At 48.4% G+C, this 27,608-nt stretch overlaps 8 non-coding genes across 8 annotated transcripts; all 8 read right to left on the minus strand.

The window, feature by feature from the left end:
* Positions 1 to 349: 349 nt before the first annotated feature.
* Positions 350 to 468, minus strand: TRNAL-CAA (transfer RNA leucine (anticodon CAA)). Its single transcript has 2 exons — positions 431 to 468; positions 350 to 395 (listed from the first exon to the last, which is right to left on the minus strand). It is a non-coding gene; the product is annotated as a tRNA-Leu (tRNA).
* Positions 469 to 5,469: 5,001 nt separating this feature from the next.
* Positions 5,470 to 5,588, minus strand: TRNAL-CAA (transfer RNA leucine (anticodon CAA)). Its single transcript has 2 exons — positions 5,551 to 5,588; positions 5,470 to 5,515 (listed from the first exon to the last, which is right to left on the minus strand). It is a non-coding gene; the product is annotated as a tRNA-Leu (tRNA).
* Positions 5,589 to 5,666: 78 nt separating this feature from the next.
* TRNAL-CAA (transfer RNA leucine (anticodon CAA)) lies at positions 5,667 to 5,785 on the minus strand. Its single transcript has 2 exons — positions 5,748 to 5,785; positions 5,667 to 5,712 (listed from the first exon to the last, which is right to left on the minus strand). It is a non-coding gene; the product is annotated as a tRNA-Leu (tRNA).
* Positions 5,786 to 10,975: 5,190 nt separating this feature from the next.
* On the minus strand, positions 10,976 to 11,094 carry TRNAL-CAA (transfer RNA leucine (anticodon CAA)). The gene is made up of 2 exons: positions 11,057 to 11,094; positions 10,976 to 11,021 (listed from the first exon to the last, which is right to left on the minus strand). It is a non-coding gene; the product is annotated as a tRNA-Leu (tRNA).
* A 4,958-nt stretch (positions 11,095 to 16,052) lies between these two features.
* Positions 16,053 to 16,171, minus strand: TRNAL-CAA (transfer RNA leucine (anticodon CAA)). Its single transcript has 2 exons — positions 16,134 to 16,171; positions 16,053 to 16,098 (listed from the first exon to the last, which is right to left on the minus strand). It is a non-coding gene; the product is annotated as a tRNA-Leu (tRNA).
* A 77-nt stretch (positions 16,172 to 16,248) lies between these two features.
* Positions 16,249 to 16,367, minus strand: TRNAL-CAA (transfer RNA leucine (anticodon CAA)). Its single transcript has 2 exons — positions 16,330 to 16,367; positions 16,249 to 16,294 (listed from the first exon to the last, which is right to left on the minus strand). It is a non-coding gene; the product is annotated as a tRNA-Leu (tRNA).
* A 77-nt stretch (positions 16,368 to 16,444) lies between these two features.
* Positions 16,445 to 16,563, minus strand: TRNAL-CAA (transfer RNA leucine (anticodon CAA)). The gene is made up of 2 exons: positions 16,526 to 16,563; positions 16,445 to 16,490 (listed from the first exon to the last, which is right to left on the minus strand). It is a non-coding gene; the product is annotated as a tRNA-Leu (tRNA).
* A 7,188-nt stretch (positions 16,564 to 23,751) lies between these two features.
* On the minus strand, positions 23,752 to 23,870 carry TRNAL-CAA (transfer RNA leucine (anticodon CAA)). Its single transcript has 2 exons — positions 23,833 to 23,870; positions 23,752 to 23,797 (listed from the first exon to the last, which is right to left on the minus strand). It is a non-coding gene; the product is annotated as a tRNA-Leu (tRNA).
* Between the last annotated feature and the right edge of the window lie 3,738 nt (positions 23,871 to 27,608).

The following is a 27,608-nucleotide window of genomic DNA, read 5'->3' on the forward strand; positions in this document are numbered from 1 at the left end:
GAATGTCACGGCCCAAACGTGATTCATCCTGTACGCCCTCAAAGCGATAACGTCGGGAAGCGCTCCAAGATTTTCCAAGGCATCGCGAAAATCTTCCACTCGGTGTGGGCCCGCACGTAAATCCGCATGAAGGAAACTGGTATCCGTAACAACCTGACCTGTTGGCAGTTGAGGCAATACAACTTGGTAGTCCTGGTCGACCGAAGCAAAAGACCTGTTTCCATGGCTTGAAAGGGCCGCTGAATCCGCTCCTTGGGAGCCCATGTTACCCACGTCCGAACACAACGGTGGCCGGAAGTGGTATCACTCGGCCATTCTGACACTGTATACGTCCCGTGAGAAAATATTGTGTCAGAAATGGGATTCGAACCCACGCCCATATACGTGGACCAGAAGCCTCGTACAACCCGCATCGCTGGGTAAGGTTTCCTTTGAGTCTGGCGCCTTAGACCACTCGGCCATCCTGACTTTTATTTCCTTTATTGCCGGTCATTGGCCCGGATAAAAAATACACATTCACAAATAATCAAAAGGCACACTCACAATATGTTAAAAACGACCGCAGAACTTGTGCGGCTGCGCTTGTGCTAAAATTCCCTTATCGCCAATAATAATTATACACGTGGCAACCACTCTGGGATGCACTCCAGCAACTTTTGTTCCTCTACAAAGTTCCGTATGCTTTCTTTAAAATACTGGCGAGTCGCTCTTGCATCGAGATCGGTGTGCCTTACCGCCATTCTACATTTCCAAATTCTATGCAGGGCCATAAGCATGATCATATCGAATGGGGTACCATCATCACTTTCTATTGGCAAGTAGCGAATCCCATACGCATCTAGGGGGAAATCGTTTTTGATTGTGCACTGGAGCACATTCCAGAGGAAAACAGCATCCCAACAATGCAGAAAAACATGTTCAATTGTCTCCTCCTGCCTGCAAATTGTACAATGAGTGCCCCAAGGAACAAAGAAACCTCTTTCAGCCAGCCATGGTTTGACAGTCAGCGTTCCGGAGTGCAAATTAAAAAAGAACGTCTTAGCGCCTGACGGTACTAGCATCGCCTTAACGCGCTTCAGAACATTGTGCCCATGGCTAGCTCTGTAAAGAGACCGATATAAAGCCACGGGAAGAACAACATCACACAGGTCTTTGTACAGTTTTTTTTCCGGTTGACGTCACTCAAATATTGAAGTGAAAAACGCGCTGACAAAAACCTGCATGAAACCACAACTTCACGTAGAAAACCTAAACACCCCCTGGCAAACTGCCCGCTGAGACAACCATATCGGGCAAGTGTTTGCCCAGGCGAAGTTGGCAGACAGTGTATAAAAACGGTTTTTTTTTGCGTCCCCGAAGAAAAAAAAAAGCGATTGACTCCCTGTCTCAAAAACAAATGTGACAATCCAAGTCCTCCGTTTCGAACTCGAAGAAAAAAATTGGTGCGACTTGATCTCTCCCAAGGCGATGCCCACACGAACACTGCGAACACCCGGTGAATTTTTTGGATGTTTACCCTTGAGCAATGCAAGACTTGGAGGATGTACCAAAGTTTGCTCACTAAAAATATGTTGCAAACTGTGGCTCTGGAAAACATAGACCAATTCCAGCCATTTCATTTGTTTACTCTGTCCCGCAGTTTATCCACTTCAGTCATCCAGTACGACTCACTGTCTTTGTAGCACTGAAGGGGAACACCCAAGTATTTCACCGGAGTCGTAACGAAACTCACGTTGGAAAAAGTGTCTTGGGCTCCCCGTCAATCCCCGTGCCAGAATCCCAGGCGTTTACCCCAGTTTACCGCGCTGCCGCTTACAGCACAAAAACTTTTCACACATTTGACAGCCTGCGTTATACTGTCCGAATCAGTGCAAAACACAGCAATATCGTCTGCATAAGCCAACAGGCGGACTTCAACCTCGTGCAGTTTAAACCCGCGGACACAGTCATTCTCCATGACACTCAAACAAAAAGACTCAATATACGAGCAAAACAACAGCGGCGAGAGAGGGCAGCCCTGACGCACCGAACGCTTAACTTCGATTCGCGCTCCCACCACCTTGTTGACATTAAGCCGCGTCTAGCAGTTCCGGTACGCCATGGCAACCCCCTCTCTAATTATTCTACCCAAATTCACATAATTTAGAATGCACAAAAGAATGTCATGAGGCACCCGGTCGAACGCTTTCTCGAGATCAGTTTGGAGCATTGCCACTCGTGCAACCATGGCATCGCAACATTCGAGGATACTACGTGCTACGTGGATATTTGAGAAGATAGTTCGGCCTTTGATGCCACACGTTTGATGCGGCCCTACAAGCTTCGCTATGACAGTCTGCAACCTCTTTGCTAAGATTTTCATCATTATCTTATAGTCTCCGTTAGTGAGACAAATTGGGCGGTAAGAAGTTACTCTTCGCAATGCAACGGGATCTTCTGATTTGGGTATAAGAATAGTGTGGGAAGATGAGAAGGACTAATACTTACTAATAATACGGACTAATAATACGGGGGTAATACTTTGAGCTAGAATGCTTCGTTGTATACATCCGCTAAGGCTGGTGAGATCGCACCTTTGAAATATTTATAAAAGGCTGAGGTTAGACCATCAGGGCCAGGGGACTTCCCCGGATGCATACCTTCAAAAGCACTTTTCACTTCCTCTTCCGAAATACGTTCCTCCATTATTTCTTTCGTACTTTCGTCTAGCCTTGGCATCAAACAAAAAGTCCTTTTTAAAACGATCAATGTCGACTGCGCAGTCGGTGAATAAACCACTGTAGTGCTCGAAAAAAGCACGCTCGATATCTTCTGCTACGTCGCTGACTTTTCCGCAATATTCGGTTTCCGCTATCTGATTGCGGAGCGCATGCCATTTTTCTGAGCCTAACGCTCTTTTAGACGGTACTTCTCCCATTATCAGTCTTTCAGCCCTTGTCCGCACCAAAGCACCGCGGTATCTTTCGATATCGAACTGTTCTATGTTATGTTTCAGCGCGCGAATATCGTCCATGAACATGCCGGGCATCCTATATACATTCCTCACTGATCAATTTTTCTAAATTCCTGCGCATCTGTTTTTCTTCTGCTCCTTTTTCTCTGCGTATAGCGCTCGCACGCTCTAAAGCCTTGATTTTAGGCGCCTGCTTGAAGTTCTCCCATTTTTCCCCAGATGTCGTGTTACCAATAGCATTCATTTCTTCAACTTGCTTCATTACGTCCGCTGTAAAAATTTCGTCGCTTAGTAATTTCGAATTCAATTTCCATAGTTGCCACTCGAAGCCATTTTTCTTTTCTTTCGTGCCTGCTACTAAAAAGCTGACCAAACATTGATCACTGAATGAAAGTGCGCTCACATGGTACTCCTTACAAAGGGGTATCAAATCAAGGCTCACATACACTCTGTCAAGACGGGCGTGGCTGGCTGCCTGAAAGTGGGTGTACTGCGTAGTCCTCCCGCCACCGAGACATTCAGTCACGTCTTCCAAACCATCCTCCCTTATCATATCGCTTAGGGCAATGGTGCTTGCATCCTTGTACGGTCGAGCGCTAGTTTTATCACGGGCTGAAAGAACACAGTTAAAATCGCCGGCAGTAATGTGTGGGGGTTCCACTCTGCGTGCGGCTAGGGCTGAAGGCGAGCTCCGGATCTAGCCCCACGCAGTCGCTCCGTGGTACTCCCAACCCGTAGCGCGGGAATCGCGGCTACGCCGGGTTCGGACGAATAAGGCAACCAGCGGTGTCAACGGTAACAACGTTTGTTGCTATTAGCAATATCGAACACTCGCAGAGGGACGTCCTCTTAGTAAAAGTAGTAAAAGGCTTGCCTCGTTGTCTGGGTGGGTCAGACAAACGAGGTCACTCACGGTATGCGGCAGGTGCTGTCCAGGCGGTCCAAGGCGTCGGCGTCCCAAGAGAGCGAGTCTCCCCCGGTCGCGCGCTTTTATGCCTTTTTACCTTTTTGCGAGGGGAAGTCCTCCTCGCCCGCCGGATACGTTTCCCTTTTCCGTGAGCCGCGTAGGAGAAGAGGAATACGCGCGTCATCAGAGCGACGAAGAGAGGGAGGGCGCGTAGTGCCTCTCTCCCCTGTCTACGCCGGCACGACCCGTCGCCACGTGCGAACGGGTCGCCGCGGGTACGCGGGAAGAAATGGAGGCGAATGCTCCCCACAAATCAGGAGCCTATTACACTGGGTATACTGTTTTAGCTGATCGAAAAATCTGCGTCTTTCCTCAGCGACAGTCGGCGCGTACAAACAAATAACACGCCATTCCAATGACGATAATAAAAAATCGCAGACAATAAGCCGACCTGACGGGCATGACGTCACAGCTTCTATTTTTGCTCCAAGACTATGTCGGATGAACAAAGCGCACCCAGAAGAAGTTCCCACAGCATGGCTCACTATAGCACAGTATCGAGCTAAGAATTGACGCACCATGCCCCCGGTTTCGTCGTCGCCCTCGACTTTCGTCTCCTGCACTGCTAGAATGTCCAGGTCATGTTCGCTAACTAGTCGGTACAGTTGACTTTGCTTCCTCCTTGAGGCAAGCCCACGTACGTTTAAAGTGGTCACACGAAATTACCTATCCATAGACATCATTGCGAGGCGGTGAAAACCCGGGGGCATGACGCTCACCTCACTACTGCGCTTTTTTCCTGGGTGCCTTGTCACGATGCAGTCCTCAGAGCGGCAAAGGTGGCGTTTGCGCCGTCTTGCGCTCCGTCGAAGTGTTCGGCCGTAGCCGAAGGGGAAGACGCCGCACGGGAGTCGGTTTTCGCAGGCGGCTCGTCCGTTGCGACGGCGAGCCGCCTGAGCGAGTCGTCGAGCGAGCGAGTCGTCTGAGCGAGTCGTCGAGCCAATTCAGTGACGCCTTGCACCCTCCACTTCTCCCGCGTCACCTCCAACACTTTCCCGTAGGGTGTCAGGGCCACACGAATGTCTTCGTCGGTCACACCGTGCAGCAACCAGTGTAGCTTTAAGCGAACCTCCCGGTTATTTGGATCGATGAGCAAACATGGGCGATCCTTTACCTTCACGTTGACAGCGGTGAGCAATTTCTGAGCGGCGTCAGCACTCGTCATTGTTACAGCCCACACGTGGTTCATCTGATACGCCCCCAAACGTCGGGGAGCGCACCTAGATTGGCCAAAGTGTCCCGGTAGTCTTCGACACGGTAGGGCCCAGCCCTTGGGTCGCCGTGCATGAAAACGGTGTTTGCGACGATGCGTCCGCATGGCTGATTGGGCAGAATCACCTGATAATCTTCGGCAGTACAAGCAAAAAACCTGTTACCGCGGCCCGCATGCGCCGCCGAAACCGCTCCGTGGGAGCAAGCCATCCCGCGACCGTTTCGCTTGAAAGACGGAAGTGGAATGGGCCATCCTGACACTGTACACGGTCCCGTGAGAAAAGCGCGCAATGAACGGTGCGTAACGCGCGGTATCAAAAAAAAACGCAAAATATTGTGTCAGAAGTGGGATTCGAACCCACGCCCACTTACGTGGACCAGAAGCCTCGTACAACCAGCATCGCTGGGTAAGGTTACCCTTGAGTCTGGCGCCTTAGACCACTCGGCCATCCTGACACTGTACACGGTCCCGTGAGAAGAGCGCGCAGTGAACGGCGCGTAACGCGCGGTATTAAAAAAAAACGCTAAATATTGTGTCAGAAGTGGGATTCGAACCCACGCCCACATACGTGGACCAGAAGCCTCGTGCAACCCGCATCGCTGGGTAAGGTTTCCCTTGAGTCTGGCTCCTTAGACCACTCGGCCATCCTGACACTTTTTTTTCTTTATTGCCTGTTTTATAACAAATACACGATTCACAGCTATTCTCCGCTGCGATTACAAAACAAAAAAGACAGTTCAATGTGCGGGTGTACCTTGTCGTTTAATTTTGGTTTAAAAAGGCTGAATGTTTGCAAGCTGTTCAAATGCTGTTAACCACTCAGGTGGTTCGCTGAGCGCTTTAAACGCTTCGCGAATGTACAATACATTTTCAGCAAAATATTCTTTGGCCGGTTTTGCGTCAACATCCTCATTACGTACCGCCATTCGTGTTTTCCACACGCTGTGTATGCAGAGTAACATCACCATATCACATGGCACGCCTTCTGTCTCTTCAAACGGTAAAAAACGGATTCCAAAAGGTGTTAAAGGAAATTCTTTTTTTTAGTGTCCTTTGTAGAATGTCCCAAAGGAAGACTGAGTCCCTGCACTCCAGAAAAATATGCTCCATTGTCTCCGGTTTCTGACATATCTGGCAATTCACACTCCAGGGTACAAAGATCCCCTTCTCCTGCAGCCATGGCTTGACAGGAAGCGTGCCAGTGTGTAGCATGAAAAAAAAAAGTTTTTGTTGTTGCTCTTACAGGCATTTTCTTAACTCTTTTTAAGACATTCTGCTTACGCCCCAGTGCATATACTGCACGGTATATTGGTACTGGACACATGATATTAACTAAATCTCGGTATAATCGCTTTCTTGCGACTGTGTTCAGGTATTCCAAAGAAAAGTGCACTTTTAGAAAACGGAAAGAGCTTATCACTTCAAACAAAAAACCTCGGACAACCACTTGACGTATGCCATACGACGTCACAACATATTCTGGCAGTGCGTCACCTAATCGCGTCTGGATAACGCACCGCAAAAAACAATCGCTTTCGTCGCGCAAGAACATGAAGCGCGACACAACTTGTTTCAAAAATAAATGCGACAAACCCAACCCTCCTTTCTGCACAGCGTGAAACAGATTCAGACGACTCGTGCGCTCCCATCCTGATCCCCACACGAACATAGCAAAAACCCTGTGCAACTTTTGTACACACACTCGGGATATACATAAAACTTGCAACATATAAAACACTTTAGCGACAAGAAATAAATTGCAGACAGTGGCTCTCGTGAATATTGACAGATTCTTGCCTCCCCACTTCGTTGTTTGTGCTTTAGCCCGCTCAGTTTGTTCAGTCCATTGCGTCGTGGTATCGCGATAGTATTCCAAAGGAACACCAAGATAAATGGTTGGCGTATCTGTGAACGGTACTGGTTCTAACACTGCAGGCCGGCTGTCCCATTCACCTTGCCAGAAGCCTAAGCTTTTTGACCAGCTTATGGCACTCCCCGTTAGACTGCAAAACTTTCTTGCATCCTTGACTGCCTCCCGAATGCTCTCTTGATCAATGCAAAAAAGTGCGATGTCATCTGCGTAAGCTAGTATTTTTACTTCCTGAGTTAAAAGACGGTAGCCGCGAATGTTTTTGTTTTCTCGTACCTTCAAACAGAAAGGTTCAAGAAAAATCGCTAAAAGTAAGGGCGACAAAGGGCACCCCTGGCGCACACTGGATAATACTGGTATATTTTCGCTGAGTCTTTTATTGATTATTAGGTGAGCGGAACAGTTCTCATAAGTCATGGCTACTCCGTCCTGAATCACTTCGCCTACATTAATGTGTTTTAGGAGGGCAAGAAGTATGCTATGAGCAACCCTGTCAAAAGCTTTTTCTAGGTCTAACTGAACCATTGCTACACATTCGAGGTTCGCATCACAGCATTCCAATATACTCCTAGCGATGTGAATATTCGACAATATTGTTCTATTCCCGATACCGCATGTTTGGTGTGGGCCTACTATGGATTTAATAACTGCCTGCATCCTTTTTCCGAGCACCTTCATGTAGATTTTATAGTCCGAATTCGTAAGACTTATGGGCCTGTATCCAGCGACAGATTTCAGCTTTACCGTATCGGTGGTTTTCGGTATAAGCACAACATGACTTTTTCTGAATGATGGCGGCAAGTGCTTAGTTTCATGAGCTTCTGATATTACACAATGCAGTATCTCGCTTATTTCGGCCTTGAAAGTTTTATAGAAAGCTGCTCCTAGGCCGTCAGGTCCAGGCGCCTTTCCTTTACCCAAGTCTTCTATGGCTTCTGTAATTTCTTTCGCAGAGATCGGTCTCTCGAGTCCCTCTTTTATTTCGTCTTGTAATTTTGGCAGAAGTGTTAGAAAGGAGTTCACAAACTCTTCTGTTACGGGCACCTGCCTACCGAGCAACGCTCGGTAGTGTTCAACGAAAGCTTTTTCAATTACTTCTGGGTCTTTTGACATTGTGTTGTTAAAACAAATTTCTTTTATTATGTTTTTGGATGCGTAACCCTTTTCGTCACTGAGCGCGCGCTTAGTTGGCGCCTCTCCCAGCCACAGTCTCTCGTATCGTGCTCTTATCGCGGCTCCTTGGTAAATTTGAGCGTCCACCCTTTCAAGTTCGCGTTTAATTTCTCTAATCTGTTTCGAAAACAATCCCGGTATTGTGCACTCCGCGTTTAGAAAATAATCGAGCATGCTTTGCAGTTCTTTCTCTCTTTGTTTAGCTTTATGACGCATCACACAAGCCCTCTCGATCGCACTCATTTTCACTTCAATTTTAAACTGCTCCCACAGCTCAGCCCAATTTGTTGTAGCATCTATTTGCATTACGTCAATTTTTCCTTTTACCGTTTTGACAAACCATTCATCACTTAAGATCGTTTCGTTCATTTTCCACAGTTCCCAGTAAAAGTGAGACCCTCTATGTTTCGTGCCCAATGTACACATTACTAGGCTGTGATCACTGAAGCTCACGTGCTTTACTGCGTAGCTAGTGACCGTTCGCGCAAGGTTTGCTGATACGTACAAACGATCTAGTCGAGCGTGACTCTGCCCTTGGAAATGAGTAAAAACAACACTGTTACCGCTTAATATGCTTCCAACGTCTACTAAATCATAGTCTGCCACGATTGCGCAGAGTTGATGCGCACTTGTATCCCGTATTATTTTACTGGGCACCCTATCTTCGGACATGCAAACACAATTGAAGTCACCAAGAAGAACATTTCTTTCACACGTCAGGTGTGACTCAACAAAGTTAAAAAAAATTCCTATCACTAATTTTGTTTGGAGCGTACACACAGACAATTCGCCAATCAATATTATTGAAAGAGAAATCACATAGGACCAGTCGCCCATCTTGGGCCGACATTACACTCTGCGCAACAATACCTATTGAATTACGCAAAAATAAAAGAAAGCCACCGGCCTTACCTACTCCATGACAAACACAAGTGTTGTAACGGGATTTAAAAACCTGAACATTTTGTCCGTTTGCTCTTCGCTTTCAATTTTAGTTTCTTGAACAGCAAGAATATCTATGTCGTTTTCCAGCATCAGGCGACTTAATTGTGCTTGTCGCCGTCTAGCCGTTAACCCTCGTACGTTAAGCGTGCCAATACGTATTGCTATTCCATGATTATTTGCCATTGAAAGAGAAGAGCAAGCACAAACTACAATACATTTCGGAAATCAAAGACCGCCAAACTTACAAAAAACAAAACCCTGCTCCATCATAAGCTCCGTCTCATACGGCGAAGGCATGACGTTACCAAATGCGCTACTCATCATTCACTTAAAGGTTCCGCAGCACCTAGTCCTTACTGAGCCTTCTACCGAACAGCACCCCGCTACCGCGGGGGAACTGTCGGCGTTGTCCGCTTATCTGGTGGGACAGTCGGCGTCTGTCGCCCGTCTGGTGGGACGGTCGGCGTCTGCCGACCACCTGGCGGATTGGTCGGCGTCTGGCGCCCCTCAGGTGGATGTTCTCGCGTCGGCCTCCTCTCGAGCCGAACGTTCGGCTTGGGCTTGAGTGTAGACCGCCAGAAAGAGGAAGCCATCGTGGGTGGCCCTTCGCTGCTGACACCGTCGTCTTGCTCAAGCCTGACATCTTGATCGGATATTTCGCGAGGTCTCTTTGAAACGGCGCTGGCCTGGTCCATTTTCTCGTCGGATTCTTCGATGAAGGCAGCGCCAGAGTTGCCCTGTCGCAGACCGTGCCCTCGGCAGCCTCCGCGCCCCCCTCACTTTCACGCACCGTAAAATTTTCTGCAGACGGTTCCCTTTGCACTTCATTCTTGGCCACTGCCTCGCTACTGCCCTTTCTGGGTTGGCACTTGACGCCTGCCATGACCACTGGCTTCTCTTCCGTGCCTCGTGGGTCTCCGCCCGCTCCAGCAGTCTCTTCCGCGTCCGCTTGATCCATCAAGTGCTCGTCTAACGCGTCGCTCCGGCCAGACCCGGTCACGTTAGCGTAGCTTCTCACGCACTGGGTCTCGTCGTGGCCGAAACGACGACAGAGTCCACAGCGTGGCACACGGCACTCGCGCCGTACATGGCCGGTGCCGCGGCATCGGAGGCAGAGCGGAGCTCTGCCTGGAACGATCACGAGCGCATGGTCCTCTGATACTCGTAGCTGATGCGGGATGTCTTCCATGGTCATACCAGCCTTCAGCCGTAACGATACCAGACGGGTGTGAGAACCTTTGTCGCCGCACCCTGGTACTAGCCACCGCTCCCTGGAAATTTCGGTCACCGTTCCGAACGGCGCCAAGGCTGCTCTGACGTCCTCGTCGGGAGTCGTGTGAAGCGGCCAGAACAGCTTCATTCTAATATCCTGTTTGCAAGGGTCAATGGCGACGCAGCGGTGTTCTTTGACACTAAAAGCCTTCGCTGACAGCAGCTTCTTTTTTCCGACTTCGTCCTTGAATGTTATAGCCCAGACATGGTTCATCTGGTAGGCCCCGAGGGCCACCACCTCCGGCAACAGCTTATGACGGTCAAGCGCATCGCGAAAATGTTCGACTCGATAGGGCCTGGCCTTCAAATCACCGTGCAAAAACACGGTATTACACAGGGTCATACCTGATGGCAGATGCGGCAAAACAAGCTGGTAATCCTGTGAAGACGTTTCCGTAAGCCTGATACCGCGGCCCGGCTGGGCCGCATGAACCGCCCCTACGGAGCACAACATTCCGTGACCGTCCGCTGTGGTGGCCGGAAATGGAATCCCGGCCATCCTGACACTGTACACGGTCCCGTGAGAAGAGCGCGCAGTGAACGGCGCGTAACGCGCGGTATAAAAAAAAACGCAAAATATTGTGTCAGAAGTGGGATTCGAACCCACGCCCACATACGTGGACCAGAAGCCTCGTGCAACCCGCATTGCTGGGTAAGGTTTCCCTTGAGTCTGGCGCCTTAGACCACTCGGCCATCTTGACACTTTTTTTTTAATTTATTACCGGTTTTTCGCAGAACGTGCAGTTTCAACACATTACAGTATTACACTTGCAATACAAACAAAAAAGAAAGAAAACAGTAACACCGTGCAACAAAAGCCGTCTGTCCCTATTGGACAGACGTTGTCAACTTAAAATTCCTTCATGGCTGTCAGAGGTTCTAGCCTCCACAGCCATTTCGGAACACATTGTTGCATTTTCTGTATTTCTATATATCGTGACATACATTCTCTGAAATAAACGCGAGCGGGCCTAGCGTCAGGATCACAATAGTACCCTGCCATACGAGCCCGCCATATACAGTGGAGAGCGTTTAACATAATAAAACCATACGGAACCCCCTCATCATCCTTAATTGTCAGATACCTTATCCCTTGGGGGTCCACCGGTAACTCCTTTTTCAGGGTTCGCTTTAAGACGTCCCAGAAAAAAAAGCCCTCCCAACATTCCAAGAAAACGTGATCTATGGTTTCCTGCTTTTTGCAGATCAAGCAATGGGTTCCCCATGGTACGATACATCCCCGCTCTTCCATGAAAGTCTTCACGGAGAGCGTTCCGGTGTGAAGCTTAAAAAAAGGTTTTTACCCCTGGTGGCACCTCCATGCGTTTTACCCGTTTAAGTACATCAAGTCCTGGCCCTCCACTGTAAATGGCTCTGTATAACGGCACTGGGAAAACCATGTCGCACACATCCTTATACAATCTTTTCCTTTTCACTTCGCACAGGTAATCCATTGAAAATCGAACAGAAAGAAATCTTACGCTGTCGACCACTTCCTTAAAGTAGCCACGAAGTGATCCGGTAACGCTTGCCGTACTAACAACATGTGCCGGCAAAGCGCCGCTCAACCTGAGCTGGCATACAGTGCGCAGAAAAGGTTGGCGCACATCGCGAAAAAACAAGAATCGGTTTACAAGTTGTCTAACAAAAAGGTGAACCAAACCCACACCCCCGTCCTTCACTTTTCTAAACAAATTTGTTCGGCTGCACCTTTCCCATGTTGATCCCCAGACGAAAACAGCAAACACTCTGTGCAGTCTTTGCACATTTGCTCTCGAACAATACAACGCTTGCATGACATAATATAACTTTGTGACAAAAAACATATTACATACTGTCGCCCTTGCAAAAATAGACAGCTTCGCACCCTTCCATCTGTCCGCCTTTTCTTTCATTTCATCGACTTGGCTCCTCCAATATTCATCGCTACTATTGTAGCTATTGAGAGGAACACCCAGATACCTCGTCGGCGTTTTGACCCAGTTGAGGTTCGCGAAGTTGTCCGGTGCAGACACCCATTTCCCGTGCCACAGGCCTAGGGATTTGCCCCAATTTATTCTACTACCCGTGACATCACAGAAATGTTTCACTACCGATACTGTTTCTGTTACACTTGGTTTGTCTGTGCAACACACTGCAATGTCATCTGCGTATGCGAGCAACTTCACCTCTGTCGCTGCTAATCTGAAACCACGTATTTTGTTATTTCCGTTTATGACTACGCACATTGCTTCTATATAGAGTGCAAATAAAAGCGGACTGAGGGGACAGCCTTGGCGTACTGCACGCATGATGTTAATGGGGGCCCCCAGAGACTTATTGACAATTAGTCTTGTTGTGCAATTCTGGTACGCCAAGGCCACGCCCTCACTGATTATGGAACCGACATTAACATGATCCAAGATGGCAAACAAAATAACGTGAGCGACACAATCGAACGCTTTCTCCAAATCGAGCTGAAGAACTGCAACGCCACCATCGGTGACGTCACAGCATTCGAGCACGCACCGCATCTGATGGATGTTAGAAAAAACGGACCGCCCCTTGATGCCGCACGTTTGGTGGTCTCCGACAATTTCCTTGATGACGCCTTGAAGTCTCGCAGCTAAAATCTTCATAAAGATCTTGTAATCAATGTTTGTTAGTGATATAGGTCTATAGGATGCCACGAATCTGAGTTTGTCTGTTTGATCGCTCTTAGGGATTAGTATTGTGTGCGCTTTTCCAAAAGATGGGGGCAATAATTTCTTCTCATACGCTTCATTAAACACATCTGCTAACAATGGGGCCAGTTCTCTTTTGAAAGCCTTATATAACCCCGCACAGAGTCCATCAGGCCCAGGCGACTTGCCCGAGTTCAAATCGCCGATTGCCTTTTCAACTTCGTGCTCGGTAATGTTGCCTTCCAATCGTTCTTTAGCGTCATCTGCCAGCCTCGGCATCCGCTGAAGAAAATCGGCTTTGAAACTCTCTACATTCGCTGGCTGAAATGCAAAGAGCGACTGGTAGTACTGAAAGAAGGCTCGTCCTATGCTTTCGTTGTCGTCGACAACAACCCCGTTCATTAAAATCTTATCGACATGGTTTCGCCGTCCGTGCGCCTTCTCGAGACCAAGCGCCCTTTTTGTGGGCGTCTCCCCCGCCGCTAATGCGTCTGCTCGTGCTCGCACGATGGCACCTTGATAGCGTTCTTTATCGAACTGTTCCAGCTTTTCCTTGACGCTCCGCACATCGTCTTTGTACAGACCAGGCTCTCTGCACTCAAGAGTTATCAGCTGCTGAAGTAGTGTTCGCAAACCCTTTTCTTTATATTCCCTCTCAAATTTGAGGCAGCTTGATCTTTCGAAGGCTTTCATTTTACCTTCTTGTTTAAACCATTCCCATTTTTCAGCTATTGTTTCAGCTGCATCTTCGCGTATTTCATTAATGGCATCCCGTACTGCCTTTACAAAAGATTCATCATTTAATAACAAAGCATTCATTTTCCACATCTCCCAATTAAACTCATGTTTGCGTTTCCCTATACCGACATTACATATTACGAGACAATGATCTGAGAACGATACGGGCACTACAGAAAAACCGTGGCAGCTTGGAATTGTATCCAGCGAAATGTAGATTCGGTCCAACCGCGCATGGCTACTGCCCTGAAAACGAGTAAAAGTCACGTCACGCCCCCCTTCCAGACACTCAAAAACGTCATCGAGTTCATTTTCACTGATTAGTTTTGACAAGACTTCACTGCTTCTGTCACGCACACCGGCATTATTGGCTCTGTCTCTAGCGCTCATTACACAATTGAAGGCTCCTAACAGCATGACGCGCTCATCGCATCGAACATGCTGCGAAAGGTTCGAAAAGAAATGGGCACGCTCTTCCACAGAATTGGGTGCATATACGCATATGATGCGGAACTGAAATTCGCACAAAACAATATCGCAAAAAACAATCCTTCCAGACTGACAAGAAAAGGTACTTTGAATTTCCAGTCCAGGCAGTTTCTTCACAAAAAGAATGCACCCCCCGGCCGTGCCTAACGCATGGCTTACCACCGCAAAATACCTAGTCGTGAATCGTCGCACCATGCTCCCGGTCTCCTCCTCCCCGTCAACCTCAGTTTCCTGGACGGCTAGTACGTCGACATCGTGGTCAGTGATCAACCGTAGGACCTGACTTTGCCTACGACTAGCCGCCAACCCTCTCACGTTTAAAGTGGCAATTTTAAGGGACGGTATCTGAGCCATGTTGAGCTAAAGAGAAAAGTAGGCCCGGAGCATGGTGCTTACCGTTCACGACTAGCCCTCGGCTAGCCGCCTCCGGGACCTCCCGGTTTCCCGGCGTTGTTTGTGGCCGGCACTTTGTCCGCAGGCTTTCGCTCAGGTGGGACATTCGGCTTCGGTTTCAAGCTCGTCCGCCTCCCAAGTGGTGTCTTTGTCGGCGGCCCTTCGCTGGTGCTGGTCCCACTGTCGTTGCGGTCCTTAGTCTGGTCATGGGGGCGCTTGACTGGGGCACCAGGAGTCGAAGTCCGGTCGCCGTCAAGGACGGCCCCGTCCTGCTGCATCGCCGTCGTGCCGTTGTCGAGCGGGTCTTCACTCCTGCTCCGCGTAGACGGGCCCATAGCGGTCGCGACCTGTGCCGTCCCACTCGGCTCCAGGGTAGGCTCAGCCACCTTGCTGTCTACGGCCGAACTCGTCGTCCCACTGGCTGTCGCTGTAGAGACCGCGTCTAGCGTTCCTTTAGCAGCGTCCTCCGCTTCGGCCACGTCCATGACGTGCTCTGCCGCAACGTCGCAAGTTACTGGGCCTGTTACGGTGGCATAAGATCTTACGCAGTCAGCGTCGACGTGGCCGAAACGTCTGCACCGGGAACAGCGGGGGACTCTGCACTCACGGCGGACGTGTCCCGTGCCGTGGCAGCGCAGGCACTGCATCGGTCGACCGGGCACAACGACCAAGGCCAACTCTCCGCTGACGCGTATCTGATGTGGCAGGTCCTCTACTTTCATGCCGCTTTTCAATTTGAGAATGACGGTCCTGGTGGTTGAGGTCTTCGTCGCCATGCCTTCGACGCGCCATCGCTCCCGGCTCACCTCCTCCACCTTGCCGAAGGCCGCGAATGCCGTCCGAACGTCCTCGTCGGCAACGCCGTACAGCAGCCAGTGAAGCCGTAGCTTCACCTGCTGATCCTGCGGGTCAACGATGACGCACCGCCGTCCCTTAACTTGAAGTTCCTTAAGGTCCAGCATCCTTCTTGTGGCAGTCGCATCGTTGAAGGTCACTGCCCAGACGTGGTTGATCTGGTACGCCCCTATGCATACCACATCAGACAGCAGGCCCGTCGGCAAAAGGGCGTCCTTGAAATCTTCCACCTTGTACGGTCTCGCACGTATATCACCGTGCAAAAAGACGGTATTAATCACTACTTGACCTTTCGGCAGTTGCGGCAAAATAAAGGCATGCTCCTTATCATCGTTTAGCCTGGTTCCGCGGCCAGAAGTGGCCGCTGTCGCTGCTCCACTGGAGCCCATGATTCTGCTGACCGTTCAGCTCGGCTGCCGGAAGCAGAATGACGGCGATCCTGACACTGTACACGGTCCCGTGAGAAGAGCGCGCAGTGAACGGCGCGTAAAGCGCGGTATATAAAAAAACGCAAAATATTGTGTCAGAAGTGGGATTCGAACCCACGCCCACATACGTGGACCAGAAGCCTCGTACAACCCGCATCGCTGGGTAAGGTTTCCCTTGAGTCTGGCGCCTTAGACCACTCGGCCATCCTGACACTGTACACAGTCCCGTGAGAATAGCGCGCAGTGAACGGCGCGTAAGGCGCGGTATATAAAAACACGCAAAATATTGTGTCAGAAGTTGGATTCGAACCCACGCCCACATACGTGGACCAGAAGCCTCGTGCAACCCGCATCGCTGGGTAAGGTTTCCCTTGAGTCTGGCGCCTTAGACCACTCGGCCATCCTGACACTGTACACGGTCCCGTGAGAAGAGCGCGCAGTGAACGGCGCGTAAAGCGCGGTATATAAAAAAACGCAAAATATTGTGTCAGAAGTGGGATTCGAACCCACGCCCACATACGTGGACCAGAAGCCTCGTACAACCCGCATCGCTGGGTAAGGTTTCCCTTGAGTCTGGCGCCTTAGACCACTCGGCCATCCTGACACTTTTTTTTATTGCCTGTTTGCAGCACAAACCAAGAACACATTCAAATGTTAAAACATGTCAACCACACTTTGGCTAACATTATATACTAAAATCTCTTCAGCTTGATCAGTTCATCAAGAATAGCCACCCACTCGGGAGGCTCACTCTGGGCACGATATATTTCCCGAATATACGCGACACTTTCGATGAAGTTTATTCTCGCCGGACGGGTATCGACATCCGAGTGTCGCACTGCCATTCTCGCTTTCCACAGACTGTGGAGGCCAAGGGGCATAGACCTATCGTACGGAACTCCTCCTTCGTGATTGGTTGGCAAATATCGAATACCAAGAGGTGTAATCGGCAGTTCTTTTTTAAGAGTACGTTGTAAGACATCCCAATGAAATATTGGATCCCAGGAATCGATGAAAACGTGTTCAATGGTCTCTGGCTTTTTACAAAGTAAGCAGTTTACTGTCCATGGCACATATATTCCTTTTTCGTCTAACCATGTTTTTACGGGTAGCGTGTTTGTGTGTAGCCTAAAGAAAAACGTTTTTTGAGAGGGTCTAACTGGCATTTTTTTCACCCGTTTCAGTACATCATCTCCTTGGCCTCCCCAGTTTACAGACCTGTACAATGGTATTGGCAACATTGCGTCAACTAAGTCTTTATACAGTGTTTTTGTTGTAACAGAGCACAGATATTCCATGGAAAAACCGCACACGCAACATACGAAGTGAATCAACCACTTCGCGCAGATATCCGGGTAGTACTTCCTCCCTTCACATCACTGGTCGTTACAACATAGTGCGGCAGTGCTTTTCCCCAATGAACTTGAATTACTGTGCGTAGAAAATCATTTCTCTGATCCCGAAAAATTTGTCTGATAAACAAATGCGACAGACCTAGCCCACCACTTCGAGCTGAACGAAACAAATTGGTTCTGCTTATCCTCTCCCAACTAGAAGCCCATATGAATACGGCAAAAACACGATGCAATTTTTGCACACTTGAACGACACTTTGATAACACCTGCATATAAGATACCACACTTTCGCTACAAAAAAGAGATTGCACACAGAAGCGCGTCCAAACATTGACAAATCTCGGCCAAGCCAACCCTTTGATTTTTCACGCATTCTATCAGCTTCATCGGACCAGTACTGTGCGGTATCATTATAGTGCTCGAGCGGCACACCCAAGTACTTAGTTGGCGTTGTTGACCACCGGATGTTTGCAAAGTGAGCTGGTATAATGTCCCAATGACCGTGCCATATACCGATGTTTTTTTTTTTTGCCAATTGATCTGGGATCCAGATTGTTCACAGTACTTCTTTACAAGACGTACAACTTCAAGAACGCTATCACGATCCTCGCAGAAGACTGCGATGTCATCAGCGTATGCCAGTACCTTGACTTCAGAAAGCTGTAGCCGAAAACCTCGGACATTGTCATTGCAGAAAGGCTCGAGGTACAATGCAAAAAGCAATGGACTTAGTGGACACCCTTGTCTAAGGGAAGATCTGAGTAACAGCTTCTCGCTGAGGGACTTATTAATTATAATCTGTGTCGTGCATTGGTCGTAGGCCATTTTGACGCCATCTAATTACTTTCCCTACATATTCCAAAACAAGAAGAAGAGCATCGTGGGACACACGGTCGAAGGCTTTCGCCAGGTCGAGTTGCAACAAAGCAACGCGTCTAGCGAAGACGTCGCAACACTCTAGAACACTTCGCGCTACGTGGCTGTTTGTAGTAATAGTGCGGCCTTTTATGTCGCAAGTTTGATGCGGACCGACAAGATTTGTAATGACTGTTTGAAGTCTCTTTGCCAGTACCTTCATGAGTATTTTATAATCGGTATTTGTAAGGCTAATTGGCCTGTATGCCCCAACCGATAAAAGCGCCTTGTGGTCATCTGTTTTCGGTATTAAAACCATGTGTGCACTTCTGAAAGAAGGTGGCAGTCGCTTATATTTATGTGCCTCAGAGTATACATGCTCCAACACTTGAGCAAGCCCAGGTGCAAATGCCTTATAAAAGGCGGCTCCTAAGCCATCGGGACCCGGTGATTTGCCTGCAGAAGTTCTTCGATCGCGTGTTTTATTTCTCGGACGCTTATCGGTTCCTCGAGACTGGCTTTTACGTCATCATCAACGCGCGGCATAAAATTCACGAAACTTGCTACAAATTCAGCTCCCACGTGGATTGGGACGCCGAACAACTTGCGGTAGTGTTCAGTAAAGGCCTGTTCAATCATATTCGAGTCGGAAGTAACCTCATCCCGATAATTAATCTGTCTTATTTCATTTTTCCTTGCGTACCTCCTTTCATCGGCAATGGCGCGTTTGTTCGGCGTTCCATCAACCCACAGTCTTTCCGTCCGTGCCCGAATAACTGCTGCTCTATATTTTTCCGTGTCAATAGCTTCCATCGCGTTTTTAAGTGTTCTGGTTTCATCCCTAAATATTCCAGGTTCCGCACTGTCCATAAAAATAAGAAAATTTAGTTCCTTCTGGAGCTCATTTTCTTTCATTTTTTCATTGTGTCTTCAAACAGTTCCTACTTCAATCGCAACCATTTTCACGCGAACCTTGAAGTCTTCCCTTACTTCTGCCCAAGGTACACTCTCATTACTCCACATGCTTTGAATTTCGTGCTTTACATCGTTTATAAATTTGTCATCACTTAGGGGTTTTTCGTTGAATTTCCAAAGTGCCCAATCGAACCGCGGCTTTTTTGGCTTGGCACCGAGTGCAAACCACACTATACTGTGATCGCTAAAGGACACCGGCTTCACGACATAGTTATCGCATAGAGGCACAAGATCTAACGAGATGTAAGCTCTGTCAAGTCGTGCTCGGCTATATCGTTGATGGTGTGTAAATTGCGGCTGCAAAGTACTGGCCAAAAGGCGACCAACGTCTTCTAGGTAGTAGTCATTTACTAAGGTGTTCAATATCACTGCACTCTTGTCCTGCGGGAATTTACGTTTAGCACGATCTTCTGCATGACACACACAATTAAAGTCACCAAGCAAGATGATGTACTTGTCACAACGAAGGTACTCTTCTAGATTCGAGAAAAAACGACATCTTTCATTGATATCATTTGGCGCATACACACATATAATCCTCCATTGTGATCCATTAAAAGAAAAATCAAGTACAATAAAACGCCCACTTTCGCTCACAGTAACCATATCTTCATTTATACCAATACCCCTTCGAACCAAGACAGCGCATCCACCAGACGTGCCGATAGCGTGACATGTGCATATGTTATAATATGTTCTGAAAGGTGTTACCATTTTGTTTGTTTGCTCCTCGCTTTCAACTTTCGTCTCTTGTATAGCTATAATATCGAGTTCATTTTCAACGCATAGTCGGCTCAGCTGGTACTGCCTCCGTCTTGAAGCGAGTCCGCGTACATTAATAGTAGCAACTCGTATTCCCCTCTTCAAATCCATTGTTAATAAGCGGGAAAGGTAGGCATAAAAGAAAACCGTATATGATAGGGGTGTGCGAATATTGAAATTTTCGAATACGAATCGAATACGAATAAGGCAAAAAACTGTCTTCGAATATCGAATCGAATATCGAATATGTACGTACGTAGTATTAAAAAGTTGCAAAATATGGTAACAATAGCTTTATAACGCTTGTTAAAAATATTGCATTTTACAACGCTGCTACAGGTTAAAAAGACACTCATTACAGATAATGCGCACAGGTAATGACAGGTAATGCTCTCAGTCAAGTAATGCACTTTTTAGTGATTATCATGTAGGAAAACTAACTGCTCAACATGTTCAGAAAGTAAACACGCTGTATGCACTGTGACAACAATTCAAACGGTAGAAAAGACTTTCACTTGGAACTGAGGTGGCAGCGATGGCGAAGTACTTGTGGACGAGTACGTGAAGCGGCCAATGGACTGCTACCACTCACAAGGATCCTTGCCCCTTTCGAGAAGATGCTTTTCCGTATAGTGTGTAACTTCCCTCTGAGAGGCAGATACCAAATGTGCGTTCTCCTTGTTCATCACTAGAGCGTCAAAAGCTTTCCATACAGTGGACACCAGGACACGACGCTGGCATGGCAGTGTCCTCACTGGGCGAGCTGCGCGGAGCTCCCTTGTTGCAATGCCAGATAATCTAACCAGACGCCCGATGAACTTAAAGCTTGGATCAAGAAACAGGTTGACCACTTCGTCAAATTCTCACTCAGCGAAACGAGTCTTGACAGATTTTGCGAGATTGTTAGCAAACGCTGAGTTGCCTTTGCAATCATCGAGGCAATGCAGCATTCGAAAAATAATTGGAATGTGACAGGACAATGAGGGGTACTTTCCAGCACTTACGATCACAGTTGCGTCAAATAAGGTCTTCGATGCCTTCTAAAACTCCACTGCATCTCTTCACTTTGCAGAGTTAAAGGTATCTAAGCTCGTGTCCGAAAAGGTGAGTTCAAGTCTGATAGACTCTTAGATTTCAAGGACCCCTGAGAGGATGAGGTACTGACTGTTCCATCTTGTGTCAACATCCTACACAACATAGAGCACGTCTTTGTTCAGCTACGTCTGCAGAGCGATCAGTCTTTTGTGTGCACTAGGGCTATGCTTGCAGTTCCCTACAATCGCTTTAGCCTTCTTGCAGAGTGTGTTGATTGTCGGAGTACACGACATTTCATTGCTGATCACTAGGTGCAGAGTGTGCGCAAAGCAGGCTCGCTGGAGCTAAGGCAGTCTCCTGGCAGCCGCTCGGATATTGCGACCGCTTGGATATTGCGGCCGCTGTTCGTCACGATGTACTTCACGCAGTCGATTGGTATCTCCCAGTCGGTGCATAGCTGCTCCAATGACGCAGGTATGTTCACAGCCGTGTGACTCTCCGGCATGTGTCGCGTGTTCAAAGTCAACTTCTTCATGTCGAACTTCACCGCAGGAAAATGACACGTGAGGCTTACAAACCCCTCGTTGGCACGCGACGTCCAGATATCGCTCGTAATAGCGAGAGTGCTTGTTCCATGTTCAAGTACTTTTAGCAGCTCGTGTCGTACCTTTGCTGTTGTGTCGTTGTACATGCGCTGGACGAGCACACGCGACAATTTTGTTCGAGGTGGCTGACTGTAGCACGACTCTAGAGCTGCTTCCACCAGTGCTTTGAACTGATGTGGCAGAAATGGTGAAGAAATGAATGGCTGCCACATTCTGGTGAAGTGCGTTTTCTTTCTCCGGAAACAATGACTGCTGTCTCTGCTGAAGTATGTCATCCAGTGTCGGTTGATTCTTCAATGAAGGACTTGCAGTGGCCTCTTTTTGGTACTCTTCCATCACCAAAGGGTGCTGCTTCATCTGATTTTGAATAGTAGTGGTCATTCCCGCTGGTATTTCAAGAGTATGTTCGCACGACTTGCACCGAGCTGTCGACGGCGAGAGCTTTGTGTAGTACCGCCAAAGGAGACTTCTTCCGGCTTTCTTTTCTTGCTTGCTCGGTGGCTCGTCACCTGCAGTTGATGCCATTCTTAGAGAATACACCTGATCGAGGGCTGTATCAGCACTTAGATAGTTGCAAATAGCGCAGTGGCGAAGTTAGCGTGTTTTGCGTTTGTCTCGAGAAGCAGCGCAGCAGGTAGCAGAGAGCCGCGATTACATGAGAAAAGCGGGAACACAAGGCGGGAGTCGTCGAGGGCGATGCAACGTTCTCCTCGGACATATTTATTTCTTTTTAATTTCCAAACATCTAAAGATTGTCCAGGTAACGCTTTGGGGGTACATATTTCATCGCATGTAGTTACAGAGCCCTAAAGGACATCATATATGGTTATGAAAGAGCCATAGAATAAAGGTTGGTAAAAATAAACTGAAACTGATCGTGTCTCACGGGCGTCATGCAGATAGACTGAATCAGAGCATACAAATAATGAGCCGGTCATGCGAAGTTCTCAGTGAATAAACATGTTCTGAGGAGAACGCGGAGCAAGCATATAATTCGTTACTTGTTCAATTATTCCGCCTGTCAGAATATTCGCCGTTTCTACCGTTATTGGGCCATCTTCGAATATTCGGGAATTTCCGAATATGCATTTCTCGAATCGAATACGCTTCCAATAAGGAAAATATTCGATTCATATTCGAAATTTCGAATATTCGCACACCCCTAGTATATGGGCTTGCTCACAGGTCGCGTAGGCGTTCCTGGCACACCTACCACTCCGGCAGTCGTTTGCCCCTGCGGTTTCGGTGGTTGTGTCACTGTGACCTCCGCCTCGTTGGCGCTCCCGGCAGAGGCTTCCTCGGCATCCACTTCGTCCATAAGAAGTTCAGCGCTTTCATCTGCAGCCGTCGGCCCCGTCACGTTTGCGTATGTCCTCACGCACTGCGACTCGTCATGGCCGTGACGGCGACAACGGGCACAGCGCGGGACGCGGCAGTCGCGCCGGATGTGTCCTGTGTTGCGGCAACGAAGGCAGAGCGGTTCCAGGAATCACCACGAGAGCTTCCTCACCAGCTCTCCGTAACAGATGAGGCACGTCGTACGCCCCCAAGCCCTTCCTCGGCATCAGGGTAACCAGGCGCGTTGAAGAACCTTTATCCTGAAGGCCATGCACCCGCCACCGCTCTCTTGCCACATCCGTGACTCGGCCGTAAGGCGCCAGGGCTTTACGAATGTCGTCGTCCGGCACGTTGTGTAACATCCAGTGTAGCTTGAGGTTCATTGCTTGATTTCCAGGGTCGACGACGATGCATGGTCTATCCTTCACCTTCAAGTCCTTTGCCCGCAGCAGTTCTTTCACTCGGTCACTACTTTTGAAAGTCACGGCCCACACATGACTCATTCGATACGCCCTAGGGCGACAACGTCAGACAGCAACTTCATGCTCGACAGCATGTCACGGAAGTTTTCCGCCGGTATGGCCTTGCACGCATATCAGCATGCAAAAATAAAGTATTCGTAACAAGTCGCCCTGTTGGTAGTTGAGGCAGCAGCACCTGATAATCAGGATCCTCGTTGACAAAAAACCTAGAACCGCGGCCCTGCTGGGCCGCTGATGCCGCTCCGACGGAGCTCATGACAGCCACGTCCGTACACTACAGTGGCCGGAAGTGGAATCGGCCATCCTGACATTGTACACGGTCTCGTGAGAAGAGCGCGCAGTGAACGGCGCGTAACGCGCGGTATAAAAAAAACGCAAAATATTGTGTCAGAAGTGGGATTCGGACCCACGCCCACATACGTGGACCAGAAGCCTCGTACAACCCGCATCGCTGGGTAAGGTTTCCTTTGAGTCTGGCGCCTTAGACCACTCGGCCATCCTGACACTTTTTTTTTCTTTATTGCCAGTTCTCAACGTTTTCACATACTCGTACATCTTTTGAGCAACACAATCAAAACCAACAAAATAAATAAAATATATGTGAAAAAATAAACATCCTGTAATAAAGCGGCCAGCACAACTTGGCTGACTTTGTCTATTAAAATTCTTTGAGGGATTCCAGCGTTTCTATCCTCGGTAGCCACTCAGGTACAACACATTCTCCTTTTTTAACTTCAATAAAGCGTGACATGTGTTCACGGAAATGCAGGCGCGCAGGCCGTGCGTATGGGTCACAATAGAAGCCCTCTATTCAGGCTCGCCATATACAGTAAAGGCCTGTGAGCATGATGAGGTCAAAAGGGACCCCGTCCTCATTATCTAACGGCAGAAAGCTGATCCCGTGCGGATCCAACGGAGAATCTTTCTTTATGGTTCCTTGGAGGACATCCCAAAAGAACACCCCCTCCCAACAATGCAAGAACACTTGGTCTACTGTTTCTGGCTTTTTGCAAATCAGACAGTTGGAACCCCACGGCATGTAAAAACCGCGTTCCTCCAAAAACGTTCTCACTGTCAGAGTGCCCGTATGAAGCTTGAAGAAAAAAAGATTTAACTCCTGGCTGCACGTCCATTCTTTTTACGCGTTTTAAAACATTGTTACTTTGACCTCTACTGTATATAGTTCTGTACATCGGCACTGGAAAAATAACATCACACAGGTCACTGTACAGTTTCTTTCTATTCACACTGAACAGATAGTCATTCGAAAACTGTACAGACAAAAAACGGACACTCGCTACCATCTCTTTAAAGAAACCGAATACAGTACCAGGCATTATTTGACTGCTGATAACAAACTCTGGTAACGCATTACAAAGTCTCACTTGACACACCGCTCTTAAGAACGGGTCGTTTACGTCACGAAAGAAAAAAATATCTATTTACAAGCTGTCGGACGAAAAGGTGTGCCAGACCCAGGCCCCCATATTTCACTCGCCGAAAAAGATTCGTGCGGCTGCAGCGCTCCTAGCTGGACGCCCAAATAAAGACAGCAAAAACTCGATGCAACTTCTGCACACACACTCGCGAACAATGCAACACTTGCATATTATACCATGATTTACAAACAAAACATAAATTGCACACTGTCGCTCTGGCGAAAATTGAGAGATGTTCACCTTTCCACCTCTCCGCCTTTTCTCGTGTTTCTTTCACGTTTTCTAACCATAAATCATCAGTTTTCTTATAATCTTCAAGTTGAACGCCGAGGTACTTTACTGGTGTTTCAACCCATTTCACGTTAGCAAATCTGTTGGGGGCTGACGGCCACTCGCCACGCCAGAACCCCAGGCACTTTCTCCAATTCACAAGGCTCCCCGTCACTTCCCCAAACCTTCTTACTACCGCAACAGTCTCCAGGAGACTCTCCTTTTCCGTACAGCACACAGCTATATAATCAGCATACGCCAAGAGCTTTACCTCCGACGCCTGTAATCGGAAACCATGAACGCGGTCATTTTCAATAATTGCTATGCATAACGTTTCAATATAAATACAAAATAAGAGCGGACTTGCTAGGCACCCTTGACGCACACTCCGCTGGACCTCAATGGGGCCCCCCAATCTGTTGTTGACTATGAGGCGCGTTTTGCAGTTTCGATACGCTATGGATATACCGTCCGTGATGATTGAGCCTAAATTAACATGTTCAAGTATGGCAAACAAAATGACATGAGGTACACACTCAAAAAATGCCTTTTCTAGGTCAAGCTGAAGGATTGCGACAGCCGACCGACAGGCATCACAACACTCAAGCACACACCTCATAGAATGAATATTAGTAAAAATAGAGCGACCCTTAATACCACAGGTTTGATGGGATCCTACAATCTGCGTTATAACTGTCTGAAGTCTGCCAGCCAATATTTTCATAAATATTTTATAATCACAGTTAGTTAATGAAATTGGTCTGTATGAGGTCACAAGTCTTAGCTTATCCTTTTGTTCTGTTTTTGGAATGAGCACAGTGTGTGCTTGGGAGAATGAAAGGGGCATCGTTCCCAACTCAACTGCCTCATCAAAGACATCTTTCAACTCAGAGGAAAGGTCATGTTAGAATGCTTTGTAAAATGCCGCGCTCAGACCATCCGGCCCGGTCGACTTGCCAGGGTTAAGATCATCTATCGCCTTTTCTATTTCTGCTATTGATATCGGTCCTTCGAGAGCTGCTTTTCTTTCTTCTGGCAGCCGCGGCATGCGTTCCAAGAATGTTGTTTCAGAACCTTTCACATCTACTGGTTTATGGGCAAATAGCCCTTCATAGAATGAGAAAAAACGCTTGGCTTATGACACCGTTTTCTTCTATCACATCGATGTGCTTGCGGCGAGCATGGGCCTTTTCGATCCCCAGCGCTCGCTTTGTAGGCGTCTCCCCGGCAGCCCAAGCCTCGCCTCTGGCCCGCACGAGCGCTCCCCGATAGCGTTCTTCGTCTATTACTGCCCCGCAGGGGCGTCTGCGTAAGCAGGCGTTTGGTGTGTTGCGACACCACGTACCCAAGCACACGAGGGTTGGACCCTCCCGCGTGTAGCCGTGCGCGGCTTAGCCGTGTCCGAGGAAATGGGGATCCTGGGGGTTGAGCCGATGCCGGGTGCTCGGACCGTTAAGGCCCCCCGGCGGAGGCAACACACCTCTTTGGCCTCTGCTTCACGTAGACGGCACCCCCGGACTGACCCACCCGGGGGAAATCGGCAGTCGCTTTTTCCTGTCTCATCCTCTCGAATCTTCGTCTTTATCTCTTACTTTTTGACCTTTCCTGTCTTCTCCTCTCTTCCATTTACTTCATTCTCCTCGGCGGCAAGGGTTAACCTTGTGTGGGATAGCCAACCTTGGTTATAACAGATTTGGTTATAGTAGTGTCGTACAGCTGGCGCATGTAGGCCGTCTTTTCACGGTCCTGCAGCGTCCCCTTGTTGGGCTCCATGGTGGGTGGCTGGCGGCGCTGCCGAATTTTCACATATATCTATGGCAAGTTCTTTTCCAACGCTTCCTGATCGCCCTCATAAACGAGGGCGCACCGAAGAAGTTTTCAAATTTTTTGGCCGAAATCATGACAATTTCCCAAGATTTCACGTTGTACATTCCGAGAAAAAAGGAAAAGCAGCGAGAATGATCTCACCTTTTCTTGTTGCGAAGACCCTTAGTGAAGCTTTTGGCCCAGGTTACAAAGTCTCTAAGTTGGCAAGTGGCGACCTCCTGTTAGAACTGCGTGATGAGACACAGTACGAGAAACTCTCTAATCTAGTATCTTTCGGGACTCTTCCAGTGACAGTCACACCACACCGCACAATGAACACCACCCGCGGAGTCGTTTCCGATGCCGATCTGATGGAACTGACTGAAGCCGAACTACTGGAGGGCTGGAGGGACCAAATGTGACTAATGTCAAGAGAATAAAGATCAGACGCGATGGTAAGGAGCTTGAGACAAAGCACCTAATTCTAACTTTTGCATCAAGTATGCTACCTGAGACGATTGAGGCTGGCTACATAAAGATCCGTGTCAGACCGTACATTCCCAATCCTCTCCGATGCTTTAAGTGTCAAAGATTTGGCCACAGTTCACAGAACTGCCGAGGCCGCCAGACTTGCGCAAAATGTAGTGCCCAAGAACACCCATCTGAAAATTGCGAGAATGCTCCACACTGCGTGAACTGCGATGGGGAACACGCCGCGTACTCGCGG

The sequence above is a fragment of the Dermacentor albipictus genome, chromosome 3, assembly GCF_038994185.2.
Source record: "Dermacentor albipictus isolate Rhodes 1998 colony chromosome 3, USDA_Dalb.pri_finalv2, whole genome shotgun sequence".
Taxonomy (NCBI): Eukaryota; Metazoa; Arthropoda; class Arachnida; order Ixodida; family Ixodidae; genus Dermacentor; species Dermacentor albipictus.